Genomic DNA, 15,686 nt, shown 5'->3' on the forward strand with positions numbered 1-15,686 from the left:
TAAGCGAATATGTCTACTTAGGACAGGTAGTAACCGCAGATCCGGACCATGAAAAGGAAATAACAAGAAGAATAAGATTGGGATGGAGCGCATTTGGCAAGCACTCGCAGATTATGACTAGCAGCTTACCGGTATCGCTCAAGAGGAAAGTATACAATAGTTGCATTTTACCTGTACTCACCTATGGGGCTGAAATGTGGAGGCTAACCAAGAGGGTTCTACTTAAGTTGCGGACAACGCGGAGGGCTATGGAACGAAAAATGGTAGGGGTAACATTAAGAGATAGGAGGCGTGCTGAGTGGGTCAGAGAAATAACTCAAGTTACCGACATTCTAGTGGAAATTAAGAAGAAGAAATGGGCATGGGCAATACATGTAGTGCGAAGAAAGGATAACCGATGGTCGCTTAGGGTAACAAACTGGATTCCAATGGAAGGAAAACGTAGCAGGGGGCGGCAGAAAGTTAGGTGGGCGGATGAGGTTAAGAAGTTCGCAGGGGTCAAGTGGATGCAGCTTGCACAGAACCGGGTTACTTGAAGAAGTATCGGAGAGGCCTTCGCACTGCAGTGGGTACAGTCAGGCTGATGCTGATGATGATGGTGATGACAAGGTTGTCCTCTATCACCACTGCTGTTGATGTTTTATATGATAAACCTGGGACGGAGGATACAGGAAAGTAACCTAGGTTTTAACCTGTCATATAGATTAGGTGCAAAGGCGGTAGAGCAGCGCCTCCCCGGTTGCATGTATGCAGACGATATTATGCTGCTAGCTGAGAATCAGAAAGAAAGGCAAATTCTAGTTAAGTATTGCGGAGACGAAGGGGACGCTCTAGTCTTCAGTTTTAGCGCAGTTAAGTCGGGTCTGATGATTTTCAGCGGCTCAACTAATCAGGGTCTTAAATACAAGGCCATGAAATGCCCAGAGTAGCAGCATATAAATATCTGGCGGTATGGATAAACGAAGGATTGGCATACACCCAAGTCCGCCATCAGCCCAATATTTGGGAAAACCTGCCCAAATATTGGGACCATTATTGGTGCTTCATTGGGGCGCTACCCGTGCCAAGATTTAATCCAATCTACTAGACTGGTTTTCCAACAATGGCCACCAATGGAAGACTAGGTTATTTAATGGAATGCAGCCTCACTGAATGGCTACCCAATATCTTCCACCCAAGCATACCCACTGGTTCCTATATAACATACATCCAGCCACTCTCACTGGCTATCCAATACTTACAACCAAGCTTACTCACTGGCTTTTAACAACTGCTATCCAGCTAGGCTCATCGGCTGCCCAACATCGCCCACCCAAGCTTGTCTACTGGCTTTGCATATTTGGCAGCCAGGCAATCCCATTATTGATTAATGTTGTTTTTTGTGACTATTTTTTGATTTGATGGGTGTTACGGCACAGAGGCCGCTAAGGCCATCATGCGCCAAACACAGAATTGAGTTTGTTTTTGTGCAGGTGTTTTCATGTAGCTAATAATATATATACAGCATCCTAAAAGTCTACATGCATTCTCACAAAAAAGCCAGAATTGTTCGTGTCATGGATATTTATTAGTTGCACATGTGGTACACAGTGAAAAAAAAAATCTATAGGCCGAATTCTTTCAGACTTCCAGGGCTTCACCTCTGGTTCGGTTCATTGACAAGGTGTCGGCAGATCCCATGTTTTAGGAAGACGCCGCATCAAAGGCAGCTTCAGGTGTCTGCAAAGGCAGCATCTATAGAATGCGCATTTTGCGCTCGGTTATAAGAACAGCAGCTTTCAGCAGCCCTTGCAGATGTATGCTCGAGCAGCTTGCATGTCATCATCTTCTTTTCGTAAAAACATCTGCAAGCGAAAACAAAAATAAGAGACAATATTATGCAGTATTGTTTTTTTAGTACAGCTTGGGAAAACTGTTATGAGCAGTAAAATTTTCCACTGCTACAAAATTAGTTTGTCCAAGTCAGTGTGCTGAAATCGGAATTCATGAAAAATGCATATTTTCTGTTTGGTGCAATACAATTAAAGCAAAAACTTTTCCTACTCTGACATAAACAGTAGATAGGCACAATCTGTTATTCTTATTTATCAGGTGCCAATGACTGACAAGATGATTAATTTCCAGTTCATACGCCGCACTGTAAAAAAAGGCCATCTTACCGGTTGTCCAGCACAGCCTTGCATGCAGCTCAACCGAAGCAACCCAAGAGGAAATTGGCACGCAAAGGTCCGTCCTAGTAATCCCGAGTCTTTCCTCCTGCAGGGAAGTGTAGCAACATGGGTGGCAAATAAAGCAACAAAGGCTCCCAAAAACCTACTCCGTTACGAACATGTATCTTAAAATAAAGGGTCAGTAGTACGCACACTGAGCTGCAGACTGTTTCGCGAGACAGGACGAGGTATGTCGTGGTTCTACTGTTTATTCTGCGGGAGGGGGAGCGGAGCTGCCTGCAACATACGACACAACCCGCGAGGTATACGCGAGGCGCGCACCTGCGCTGCTAGAGAGAGAGGGAAGAACGAAGAGAGAGCGCGCCGACGCCAGTCGTGTGTGCGCGGCAGCGCTGTCCGCATGGTTTCATATGACACCACAGTTTTAATTCCGCCGGGGTTGAATGGACGCTAGGCGTGGGAACGAAGAATGCGTACGCTGCCACGGCGAAGGCTGGCGCCGCTGCGTCGCAAACAGGCGCCTGTCTAAAAGAACGTACCGTCTTTTGCCGAAAGCAACCAGGCTGCCCGATTTGCTCTTTGCTCATTAGCCCTTTAGTTAAGAGTTTTACAGACATTCCAAAGTATTAATCACCTGTGCAGAAAAAAAGCCCATCACTCTTATCTGTAAAGACCATTTTTTGCCTTTTGAAATAGATCAAGGGCTCCAAATACGGTTGAGAAGGAAACCCTGCAGCCTAGTTACTTTCGGCAAAGACGGTACGTTTTTTCTGAACTGTTAGAAGGAACGAACGTAATTTCTAGATTGAAATACCCTCGGTGTGGTTGCAATGTGTTTTGATAATGTTCCTAAAAAGCATGGAGAATATTCCCAGAATACTGCATAGGAACAACCATTTAAATGCGTGACGTTAAGGCGACTTTGCAAATATATTCGAAGTCAGGTCATGAGAGTTATACACGCGCTTATACAGCTTTCGGAGAGAAATAATGTTTTTGAAGAGCAGTATGACCAGGCAACATTACTTGTATGACAAATATTTCGGTGGTGAGCACGCATTCATGTTTTGTTTTTTTGTTTCTGCAAAACAAAACTATTCATTGACACTTACTTCCAGTCTCCAATAGTGGGGTTGCTATGATTCAAGCCTCTTCAATATTTTCTCTTTTAAGTCTTTACCAGGAAATGTTAAGTCCGAACTAGTCAACAGCTGCCACAGCAAGTACACAACTTGTAGTAAACAGTTGGGCAGCGTGCAATGGTATTGATTTTAAATACACTTCATTCCAGAACATCTGAGAAAGCTAGATTTTTTTCTCTGCTAGGCGAAGGTAGAGAACGTATAGAAAATAATGCTTTTATTTTTTTTATGTGGGGGGATCTACCTTTTGACTATGAGCTATGCTGCATCAACAACATGTGTTTGTTCATCATTCGTCCCTTGCTGAAGCCCTCAAAGCAGAGCACGCCGGCATATAGGAATCAAGTGCAAGTTTATGGCTGATGTGAATTACAACACAAAATATGCTGCAGCTAGCTCGTCTCCTGTGCTTACAAGACCACCTACGGCGGAATACAGTCGGTGCTGGCGCCACGTTGAGGAGTCAGCTAGCGTACATGACGGAACGGTGCACCATTTGCCTTCACTAGCACAATCTATTCGACCTCTGTTTTCCAGAATTTTATCTTTTCTTTCACCCCGCAAATGAAATAGTGCATTAAAAAAGCATTTATGTGTCTATTTCCAGTTATGGACAAAAGTTTTCAGGATATGGATGTACGTAAAACCTCATCGCAGCAAATTAAGCCTGGCTAACAACCTATAGTATATAAGGCTTCGAAGGCGCTACGTCTTACTGGCGTACTGCAGATTGCAGAAGTAGGTGTGTATACTGCACTATTGTGTTGCTATACATAAGCAGCGACGTTTTCAGCTGAAAAAAAATATGCGTCTGTTTGTTGCGATTTTATCGAGAAGGGCGACGAAGTATTCCTAAAATTTTGACGTATAAGTGTCCTCACGCATTACGCTGAAGACGTATAGGAGGAATGGTAGGGCCTGTAACTGCTGCGCGTTCCACCTCTGTAATAAAATTCTTCACAGTTGAGAACAGGGCAACAGTCGGGCATTTCTAAACGCTTCATAGACGGCATAAGCCACGCGTCCGACTCGACAGCAATATTGCACGAAGCATGCCCTGCTTGCATGCGCAATGCCACCCAATCATGCATTTCCGGGCTTTCTAAATGTTTTAGCTAAATAATCTCTGCCTTTATATCATGGCATGGATTTGTCAAGAAACTGAAGCCTTACGCCGGCAGGGGTTAAGCCACAGAAGCGATGGGGGAGGACCCTATACCAGCCGTGCACTTACCGCCTAAGAAATTTTTCTTGAATAAATGTTCTCTACTACTGTTACTATATCGTTGACGATGTATAAAACATACCTGAAAGCCATTGCGAAGAGCACGACAGTATTGTTCGGGACGTTAAAAATATATCAGGGCAGGCTGAGAATTGATCTTTAATATCTGTAAGCCAATTCCGGCCAACACGTCATGTTATGTGTCATGTTTTTCCAGCCGTCAAAACTCTGGACAATATCGACCGCTACAACCCAGTCATATTCATTGTAAAGTCCCCAAACCTGGCGCGGCCACATGTACCACTGTGTGCCAAACCGTATGCAATATAGATAAACCAGCTATACTAACAAGGTCATATCATTCAATGCATACAATGATGCGTGCAATGTTGGCAAGCCATCGCAGCTACCCATAAAATATTGATCACTATAAGTCATGATGAATACAATATTGAGAAACCAGCTCAACTAGTAGTAAAATATTGACCATCGTATGGCAGTAAATATCAATGACGGCAAAATATATTGATTAACCTATGTAAAGATGTATGGTATTTTGGCAAGTCATTACACTTCGTCGGGCAACATCGACCACTTAATTGCAGATATACAATACTAGGAAGCCAAGACGACTGGCGGGAGGATATTGACCAATGTATGTCAAGATAAATTCGATGCTGACAAGCAATCAATACTGGCATTGCAATATTCCCCAATGTATGCCATGATAGCTGCAATGCTGGCCAGTCGCCACAGCTTATTGGGAAATAGTGCCCACTGGAACCAACAAGTATACATTGTTGGGAAGCCACTAAGACCGGTGGGATAACATTAACCAATATGTGCCAAGATATAATAAATTTTGCAGGTTGGTCCTCGGCACAACATTCCATCTTACCGTAGTGATAATAGATGTTTAATTATTCTGCCGTGCCCGCGCAGATATCTTGCTATTTTTATTGATTGTTGGTCTGTTCTGCTATTGTTGCTGACATCTGGAGATGTTGAGGAGAACCCAGGGCCTTCTACGGCTGAATTGTTGCAGCGTGTCTTAGATAATCAAGCTGATAAAGATAGTAGGTTACAAGATATCAAACAAGAAATTACAGAAATACATACAAAGACCAATAGGCTGACAGGGTATTTGGACGTAATAAAAGAAATGACTGCTAAAATTGATCAACTAGAGGCCACTATTGAGCAGCAGGCTGGAAAACTGGTTGATTTGGAAAACAGAAGTAGGCGGAACAATCTACTAGCTTTTGGTCTTGAGGAGAATACCACTGAATCGGAATCTGAATTAAGGGCAGCTGTATTAGAAGGTGTGTTTCAAGAAAAGCTTGGGGTTGAAGTGAATACGGTGGAACGAATCCACCGTATCGGAAAAAAGAAGCAGGGCAGCTCTAGACCCGTAATAATGAAATTTCTTGATTCGAGAGAAAAGAATATTATAATGTCGAATTGCAGAAAGCTCAAGGGAGGAACAGTAAGTCTCAGTGATGATTATGCCAAGGAAACGCTTGACGTTCGCAAAAAGTTGTGGAAAAGCGCTGCCGCAGAACGGGATACTGGCGCTAAGATTTCTTTAGTGCACGACAAGCTGAAGGTAAACGGTAAAATCTACACCTGGGACCACATTAGAAACGAGCGTTTCCTTTATCAGGAACAAGGTGATAAAGGCCGTTTCAGAAAACACCACAATGAGGTGATGGCGGAGGCTTCACATGAAAGCGCCATTTCACGTAATTCACTCCAGAAGCATGGAACTGAAACAGCGCAAGCATAACTGCGCTGCATTCTGGTGAATGCGCGAAGCATAGCTAATAAATCTACAGAACTTGACAATCTTTTACTCCAAGAAAGCCCATATATCGTTCTAATTACTGAAACATGGCTTACTTCCACCACACCTAATGACTGTATTATTCCTCCAGGATACACCATATTTAGATGGGACAGATATACTCGCGGGGGGGGGGGGGGGGGGGCGTGGCAATCGTAGTTAAGTCATCTCTCAAGGCGGCACAGGTGGACTGCAGTATGTCGGAATCGGTCTGGTGCAGAATGCAGTTCGAAGACATCACGTATTTTGTTGGAACTATTTACCGGCCGCCTAACACACTCCCTGGTTTTCTCGATGAATTGAGACTGTTTCTATCCGCGCATGCACACGCCGATGCACGGTTGATAATGGCTGGTGATTTTAACCTCCCGCACATTGACTGGGATAATATGTCACCTGGACACATAGAGACTTCGAGTGCAGAAAAACTGTTAGAAATTTCATTTTTGTATAACTTAAGACAAATTGTCTACGAAAATACTAGAGTGACACTTCATTCTCAGTCTTTACTTGATCTTGTATTTGTTTCAAATAAAGTCGGCGATTGCGAACTGACTGTCATGGATGGCTTATCAGATCATAAGATGATTTTGCTTAATGTACCAGTTAACAAAAGCAATTGCACAGAGCCTTCCCCTCAGGTGCTAGTGAAAGATTACGCACGGGCGGACGACACATCTATATTGGATTACTTAGAAATTTCTTTTAGTGGATTTCAGTTAGCCCTCGAGCAGGAATCCCTGGAGCACGTATGGCAGCGGTTTAAAAATATAATAAAATTTTGCGTGGATCGTTTTATTCCCACACGGCGCAAGAAGATACGGAAACACAACCCGTGGATAACCAGAGATATCATACACATGAAACGTAGACTACATAGATTACGTAAGAAGCAAGTTACTCCTGCCACCCTGATAGAACTACGTCACAGGATAAAAGCTGCTGTATCAGCATCGAAGCAACGCTTCTTCGATGAAACATTAACCGGCTATCTCAAAACCTCTCCCGAAAAATTTTGGCGATATTTAGGTAAAAAAGCTGAAGGTATAAACCAGATCAAACTGGGAACAACGATTTTGACTGCAAACTTGGAGATAGTGGACGGTTTTAATAAATTCTTTCAAACCGTCTTCACGAGATCTGCCGGAAACTTTAACACTGATCACTTAGATTTAGCACGGGCAAAAGACTGTACAATGGAAAACATTTCTTTCACGCAAAGGGGCGTACTTCAGCTATTATTAGATTTAGATGCGAAGAAGGCAGGTGGTCCCGATGGAATACCCACTGCATTTCTGAAAAGATATGCCGAATGGGTGTCTTTTTACTTGGGTGCCATTTTTGACAAATCGCTCCAAGTGCATTCCGTACCAGAAGATTGGCGTTGTGCTGCCGTTATTCCCATATATAAAAATGGTAGCCGAATGCTCGTAACCAACTATCGACCTGTGTCGCTTACCTCAGTTTGTTGCAAACTCATGGAACACATCATAGCAAAACATATCACTGTGTACCTAGAGGCTAATGGATCACTAAATGAGCATCAGCACGGTTTTCGACGAGGGCTCTCAACGACCACGCAACTTATAGAAACTATCCATGATTTTGCAAAGGCTTTAGATGACCGTCAGCAGATTGACATTATATGTGTAGATTTCGCGAAAGCCTTTGATAAGGTGCCGCACAATGACTTGCTTCTTAAACTGCACGAAATAGGCATTAATTATGAGGTTCTGAAATGGATTAAGGCCTACCTGTCTGGCCGTAAGCAGGTTGTACGTGTTAATGGGTGTGATTCTGGATTATTGGATGTGCCCTCGGGCGTACCACGAGGGTCTGTGCTCGGAGCATTGCTTTATCTCGTTTATATAAATGAAGAGACATCTGGGCGAGTTGGCGGTTTGGTGCTGCTTGGCTGGGTTATATATCTGTGTTTTTTTCAATAAGCTTCAGTTGTGAGTTCAGCGCTTGTCCTGTCCGTTCTTCTCCTCCGTGCACGTCTTTTGCGCTGTTTTTCTATCATATATAAATGACATTGTTGCTGCTGTTGAGTTGCCTGTAAAAATTAAACTTTTTGCTGATGATTGTTTAATTTATGGAGCAGTATCTTCTATGGAAGACCAGATTAAAATTAAACAATGCCTCAGTGCTTTCAATGAATGGTATCAAAAATGAAAAATGCAAGTTAATTACGGTAAAACAACTTTCACACATATTACTAGAAAGAAAAATCCACTTACCTTTCAGTACTCTATAGGTAATAATTACTTGACAAATGTGTCTAGCTTTAAATATTTGGGTATAACTATTGCACATGATTTAAATTGGCGCTTGCATGTTGAAGCGATTTCATCGACTGCTTTTAAAAAGCTATGTTTTTTGAGAGCGAAATTGTCGAGGGCAACAAAGGATGTGATGTTATTGTCATATAAGACATTCATTCGACCAGTGCTCGAGTATGCTTCAGCAGCCTGGAATCCTCACCAAAAGGTACTGCAAGACAATCTCGAGAAAATACAACGACTTGCGGCACGCTTTATCTGTGGCAGATATAGGAGGACTGATTCTGTCACTGAAATGGTGCACTCCTGCAACCTTGAGCCGTTAGAAACGCGAAGAATAAAGCAAAGGTTGACAGTACTGCACCAAATACTGCATGACGATTTAAAGATAAATAAAGAAATGTACCGTCTGTTGTAGAAATTTGCAGCCCAATGCGCCGGGCGGAGGAGCAGTATCGCTCCCGAGAGGCGGCGCTGCGCCCACCGGCGCTGCCTGGTGACGTAGCTATAAAGAGTGAGGGTGCTTGTTCTCTTTCCCTCATCCCGCAGCTGAGAGCAAAGATGTTCGATATCAACCGCGGGATGAGGGCAAGAGAACAAGCCTCCCCACTCTTTATAGCTACGTCACCAGGCAGCGCCGGTGGGCGCAGCGCCGCCTCTCGGGAGCGATACTGCTCCTCCGCCCGGCGCGTTGGGCTGCAAACTTCTGCAACAGACGGTACTTCCACCCAACCCAACTGCTAAGCATAGCGCCAGGTTGAATCATAATGCAACCATACGGCCGTACTTCGCTTTGTGGTTTCTACGTGGTCTTAGGCCACTAACCACCGCGGGTTCGAGCGTCGCGCGAGCCGAAGCCCCGATCAGCCGTCACCACGCGCACAGTGAAACACCGCAGCGCGCACTCAACCTCCACCGGGAGGAGAGCACTGCGCTGCAAGGACACAAACCTCCAAGTTCACAAAGGAGACGTTTATTGACGTTATCCTCCAGCGGCGCGCGCGCGCGCGCGCGCACACACACACACACACACACACACACACACACACACACACACACACACACACACACACACACACACACACACACACACACACACACACACACACACACACACACACACACACACACACACACACACACACACACACACACACACACGCACACGCGCGCACGCACACACACACACACACACACACACACACACACACACACACACACACACACACACACACACACACACACACACACACACACACACACACACACACACACACACACACACACATATATACATATATATATATATATATACAAAACGTACATACACACACATACTCAGTCACCGTGTCAAATGAGCGCGCGAGGAGCAAGGCTCCCCTGCGGGCACGAAGTGACACTGAGTGCGCGCAGCAAGCACGCAAAGGCATACTGTGATCTCTCTCTCGCAGTGACCAGAGGGTTCCTTTGAGAGAGAGTGGGCAACCACCGCAAGGTACGCCTGTCGCGGATCGTTGGATCACGATCGACAGGCTCGAGCTGCGCTCTCAGGTACGACCCGGAGTGGACGAACTCGAGTACACACTGGTCTGCGCGGACAAAGGCCGGCAGACAAGAACAGTTGCGTACGCACCTTGCGATGTCTCGGAGGGGTCTCCCTCAGAGCTCCGCTCGGACAGTCGCGCAAGCGCGGCCGTCGAAGCGGTGCCGTGTTCCCGCCAAAAGGCGCCAATGAGAACAGCCACTGGGACGCCAGGGCGGAGCTGTGGCCCGAACGACAGTGACAAGTCGTCCGAGCCCCTCTCCGCCGCCTCAGGCGGGAGAAAGGGAACGGGGAGAACAACTGGGAAGCGGGCGGCAGCCGCGCAAAAGGCAGCCGCAGCAAGCCCGAATCCCACATCCTCCTCTCCTTAATTGCCCTCCTACCAATCAGCGAAAGCACGCGGCAGGTCCCCAGCATGAGGAAAAGAATGCTATCCTCACGCAACAAGTCAACTACACTTCAGTTCCAGCAAGAAAGATCTCGAAAAGACAGACACTCAAGAAAGACAAACATTAGCAAGGCGCACAAAAAAAATGAACAAGATGACATGAAGAATAATGTACAAAGTTCCGGAGGCTAAGTAACAACGACTATGTACAGAGCACAATCATGTACAGAACACAACTATGTACAGAACAACTATGTACAAACACAACTATGTAGAGAAGTTCAAAGTTCGTCGGTGCTGCTCTGGGAGCCTGCGGTGACTCACCGCTCGTTGACTTCTGGGTGGCCAACGTTCATCCTTGGCTGCAAACGATCTCGGTTGGTGGTGGTACAGGTTAGGTGCAGGGACAGAGAACACGCCGAAGGGGCCCGGGTGTGGAAAGTCCGTGACTCCGTGGCGATCCAAGGCGCACATGGGAAGACCGCGCGGGGCTTCCTTTCCACCGCGCTCCGCACACGCCGGCAAACACACATGGCGCGACGTCGTCGCCTCCACGCCCAGGCACGCACACGCACAGCCACTTACACACCAAACAAAGGGTGATGCCGACCTTCAGCGGCGAACTTGTCCCGAGCACCTTCGCAACCGCGGCGGCCTTGGTGAAAGGGGCATCGTAATGCTCCAGGCTCCCCTGCGCGCACGAAGTGACACGGAGTGCGCGCCGCAAGCACACAAAGGCATGCTGTGATCTCTCTCTCGCAGTGACCAGAGGGTTTCTTTGAGAGAGAGTGGGCAACCACCGCAAGGTACGCCTGTCGCGGATCGTTGGATCACGATCGACAGGCTCGAGCTGCGCTCTCAGGTAAGTCCCGGAGTGGACGAACTCGAGTACACACTGGTCTGCGTGGACAAAGGCCGGCAGACAAGAACAGTTGCGTACGCACCTTGCGATGTCTCGGAGGGGTCTCCCTCAGAGCTCCGCTCGGACAGTCGCGCTAGTGCGGCCGTCGAAGCGGTGCCGTGTTCCCGCCAAAAGGCGCCAATGAGAACAGCCACTGGGACGCCAGGGCGGAGCTGTGGCCCGAACGACAGTGACAAGTTGTCCGAGCCCCTCTCCGCCGCCTCAGGTGGGAGAAAGGGAACGGGGAGAACAACTGGGAAGCGGGCGGCAGCTGCGCAAAGGGCAGCCGCAGCAAGCCCGAATCCCACAGCTCGCACTAACGTATTTCGCTTTTCTTTTTTTCCTGACGCGATAGAGCTCTGGAATAAATTGCCTACTCATATTGTACAAAGTGCCAGTAAAACAGCATTCCAGAAAAGTCTAGACCAATACTTTAATGAACGCTAACATGTCGTCCCCCGCGCGTCGCGTACTATTTATTACTTTGTATGTGCTTTTTTGCTTTCTGTGTCATTTGATCCAGCTCAGCAGCTTTCTGAGATGTTGTTTTGTATAATTGTAACTCAAAGTGTTTGTTACTGTGTTCTGTCATTTGAAATTTTCGATGTGTTATTGATTTTATATGTATTGTTGATCCCCTCCCTGTCATGACCCTCAGTAAGGGTTAACAGTATGGATAAATAAATAAATGAATAAATAAATAAATAAATAAATAAATAAATAAAATGTCGACAAGCCAGCTATACTGACAGCACAATATTTGCCATTGTATGCCATCATCTACCATTTTACCTGCAGATATACACAATGTTGGGAAGCCGTCACAATTGGCAGGGGGCTATTGACCAATGTTTTCCAAGATATATTCAATGTTAACAAACCGCCAATACTGGCTGGACAATATTTACCAATGCATGCCATGATATGTTCAATATAGGCCGGTGGCCACCGCTTGTTGGGCAATATCGGCCACTGGGACTGAAGATGCATACAATGTTAGCAAACCATTAAGACCGGCGGGATGATATTGGCCAATGAATGCCAAGCTATATTCAATGTCGACAAGCCATATATACTGGCAGGAAAATATTTACCAATGTACGCCATGATTCGCGAATTATGGGCAAGACATTGCCAATGGCTGGGTGATATTGGCCATCATATGTCATTGTGTATACAATGTTGGCAAGCAATTCTATACGCAAGGTCATTATTGCCCGTTGATAGCACATGAATGCCAATCATGGAGGAACATGTAAATTACTGATCCAAGAGTGGTCAATGTTATCGCATGGCTGTACTATTATTGACAGCGCATTTGCAACGCCGGGCCACTGGTGGACCAGACGTCGCCAATCAATTTCCAATAACGGGCCGGTCGCATGTGCGACCTAGGCATTGCAAAGCATGAGCAATCACTTAGGCAACGGGGCGAACAAATGCCGGGATAATGAAGCATAGGGCATTGGGTGATACAACAGGTATGAGGTTTTGAGGGGTATTTGGAAAGGAATTATGGTGCACGGACTTACTTTCGGAAATGCGGTTTTGTGCCTAAAATCAGAGGTATGGTCGATATTAGAAGTAAATAAGTGAGCCATCGGATGTATAGCACTGGGTGCCCGCGGCAAAACCACAAATGAGGCCGTACAGGGAGATATGGGCTGGACATCTTTCGAAGTACGGGAAGCTCAGAGTAAAATATTATACGAGGAACGCCTGAGGAAATTGGAAAGCAACAGATGGGCAGCTAAATTATTTAAATACCTGTACCTAAAAAGTGTTGACTCACAGTGGAGGAAAAGAACTAGGAAAATAACCGTAAGTATGCTGGTCACAAGGACGAAGAAATAAAGAGCGTTAAGCAAGAGGTGAAAAACACAAAAGGTAAAAATTAGATAAATTCGATGGAAAAGAAACACTGTGTGTAATTATACCGAAAGTGGAAAGGCAGATCAGGAAGGAAGATTTCTTTGATAACTCAAGAGACAGTGCCCTAATTTTTGAACCTAGATAAGGGCGCCTTAGAACGCGCAGCTACAAAAAAGAAGTTAACAATAAAGATGACGCATGTGCTGTATGTGGTAACTCCAGTGAAACTGAATGGAAGGAAGGAACAGCTCAAACGGATCGGACGTGTAGGAAGGCGAGACAGGCACATGATCAGCTCATATGTCTGTCTCGCCTTCCTACACGTCCCGTCCGTTTGAGCTGTTCCTTCCTTCCATTCAACATGAACCAACCAGCCCGTCAAAGCCCTCTTCTTGAATTCTCCAGTGAAACTATTGACCATATTACACTCGAATGTAATGGTATCCATCCGGAAGTCGATGCAGGCGTAGTCACTCTTCCTGAAGCTCTGGGGTTTAGAGATACCAGTGGCCGGGTGAATAAACCGGCGGTAGAAGCTAGCAAAAAACGATTGGAAGATTGGTGGCTTAAAAGCAGGAAAGTGACATAATGTTAGTAATGTGAAAACGAAAATTCAGTAAATAGAATGATGGTATAGTTAACTAATATAACACAATATATGCATAGGGAGAAAATGAGCATGATAGCAACTGCTACCACCCTGTTTCAAAGGGGACGCTCCTATATTCCATCCATCCATCCGCAGGGCCCCATGGAAGTGTCCGCTCTTTACGTAAGTATGTTTCTCTATGCCGACAGCTACCTATGCTTCGATGAGAACGTAGCTCTCCGCCCGTAGCTGTCACAGAGAAACACCGTGTGTTCAGCCCCCCTACGGCCAATATAAGACCCACAGCGGCACTGATTCGCCAGCCTCATTTGGTCTAGCGCTATTTCTCGCAACAAGAGCCCGCATTTACATTCTTAACAAATGTGACGAATATGCGGAAGTTCGAGTTTCTATACCTGCCACGGCAAATGTGCGATCTTGAGCGGTTTTCTGTGGGCAGCCTGAATTTGGCTAGGTGTTGTTGGAGAGCCCGTTTGCTGTAGCACGCGCTTTCAAATTACCCACAAGGAACCGATTTTGGTATCATGCAGACACTCTTGCCTTCCAGCCCCATTACGGCGGATGTGGGACCTAGGACACTCATCATCATCATTATCATCATCAGCCTGATTATACCCACTGCAGGGCGAAGGCCTCTCCCATTATTTTCCACTTAACCCGGTTCTGTGCCAGCTGCATCCACTTGACCCCTGCGAACTTCTTAATCTCATCCGCCCACCTAACTTTCTGCCGCCCCCTGCTACGCTTTCCTTCCCTTGGAATCCAGTTTGTTGCCCTCAGCGACCATCGGTTATCCTCTCTTCGCACTACATGTCCTGCCCATGTCCATTTCTTCTTCCTAATTTCTACTAGAATGTCGGTAACTTGAGTTATTTCTCTGACCCACTCTGCACGCTTTCTATCTCTTAATGCTACCCCTACCATTTTTCGTTCCATAGCCCTCTGGGTTGTCCTCAACTTAAGTAGAACTCTCTTGGTTAGCCTCCACGTTTCAGCCCCATAGGTGAGTACAGGCAAGATGCAATTGTTGTATACTTTCCTCTTAAGCGATACCGATAAGTTGGTAGTCACAATCTGCGAGTGCTTGCCAAATGCGCTCCATCCCATTCTTATTCTTCTTGTTATTTCCTTTTCATGGTCCGGATCTGCGGTTACTACCTGTCCTAAGTAGACATATTCGCCTATTACTTCCAGTATTTCGCTACCTAATGTAAACTGCTGTTCCTTCCCAAGGCTGTTGAACATTACATTAGTCTTCTGCATATTGATTTTCAAGCCTACCTTTCTACTTTTCCTGTCTAAGTCATCAATCATTATTTGCAGTTCATCCCCCGAGTTGCTTAGCAAGGCAATTTCATCAGCAAATCGCAGATTACTGAGGTATTCTCCATCTACCATTACCCCTAACTGCTCCCATTCTAAGTCTGAATACTTCCTCTAAACAAGCTGTGAATAGTACTGGGGAGATTGTGTCTCCTTGCCTAACACCTTTCTTTATGGGAATTTTGTTACTTTCTTTATGCAGAACTATGGTTGCTGTGCAGCCACTATATATATCTTCCAGCACTTTCACGTACAGCTCCTCTACCCCCTAATTTCGCAATGCCTGCATCACCGCCGAGGTTTCAACTGAGTCAAATGCTTTTTCGTAATCAATGAATGCTATGTATAAGGGCTGGTTATATTCCGAGCATTTTTCTATCACCTGA

The 15,686-nt window shown here is 45.8% G+C and overlaps 1 long non-coding RNA gene across 1 annotated transcript; it reads right to left on the minus strand.

Annotated features, from left to right (window-relative positions):
• Nucleotides 1–1,750: 1,750 nt before the first annotated feature.
• Nucleotides 1,751–2,398, minus strand: LOC146190199 (uncharacterized). The gene is made up of 3 exons (XR_014706306.1): nucleotides 2,364–2,398; nucleotides 2,160–2,256; nucleotides 1,751–1,844 (listed from the first exon to the last, which is right to left on the minus strand). It is a non-coding gene; the product is annotated as an uncharacterized LOC146190199 (long non-coding RNA).
• Between the last annotated feature and the right edge of the window lie 13,288 nt (nucleotides 2,399–15,686).

The sequence above is a fragment of the Amblyomma maculatum genome, chromosome 4 (assembly GCF_055883805.1).
Source record: "Amblyomma maculatum isolate TAMU_Amacu chromosome 4, ASM5588380v1, whole genome shotgun sequence".
Lineage (NCBI taxonomy): Eukaryota > Metazoa > Arthropoda > Arachnida > Ixodida > Ixodidae > Amblyomma > Amblyomma maculatum.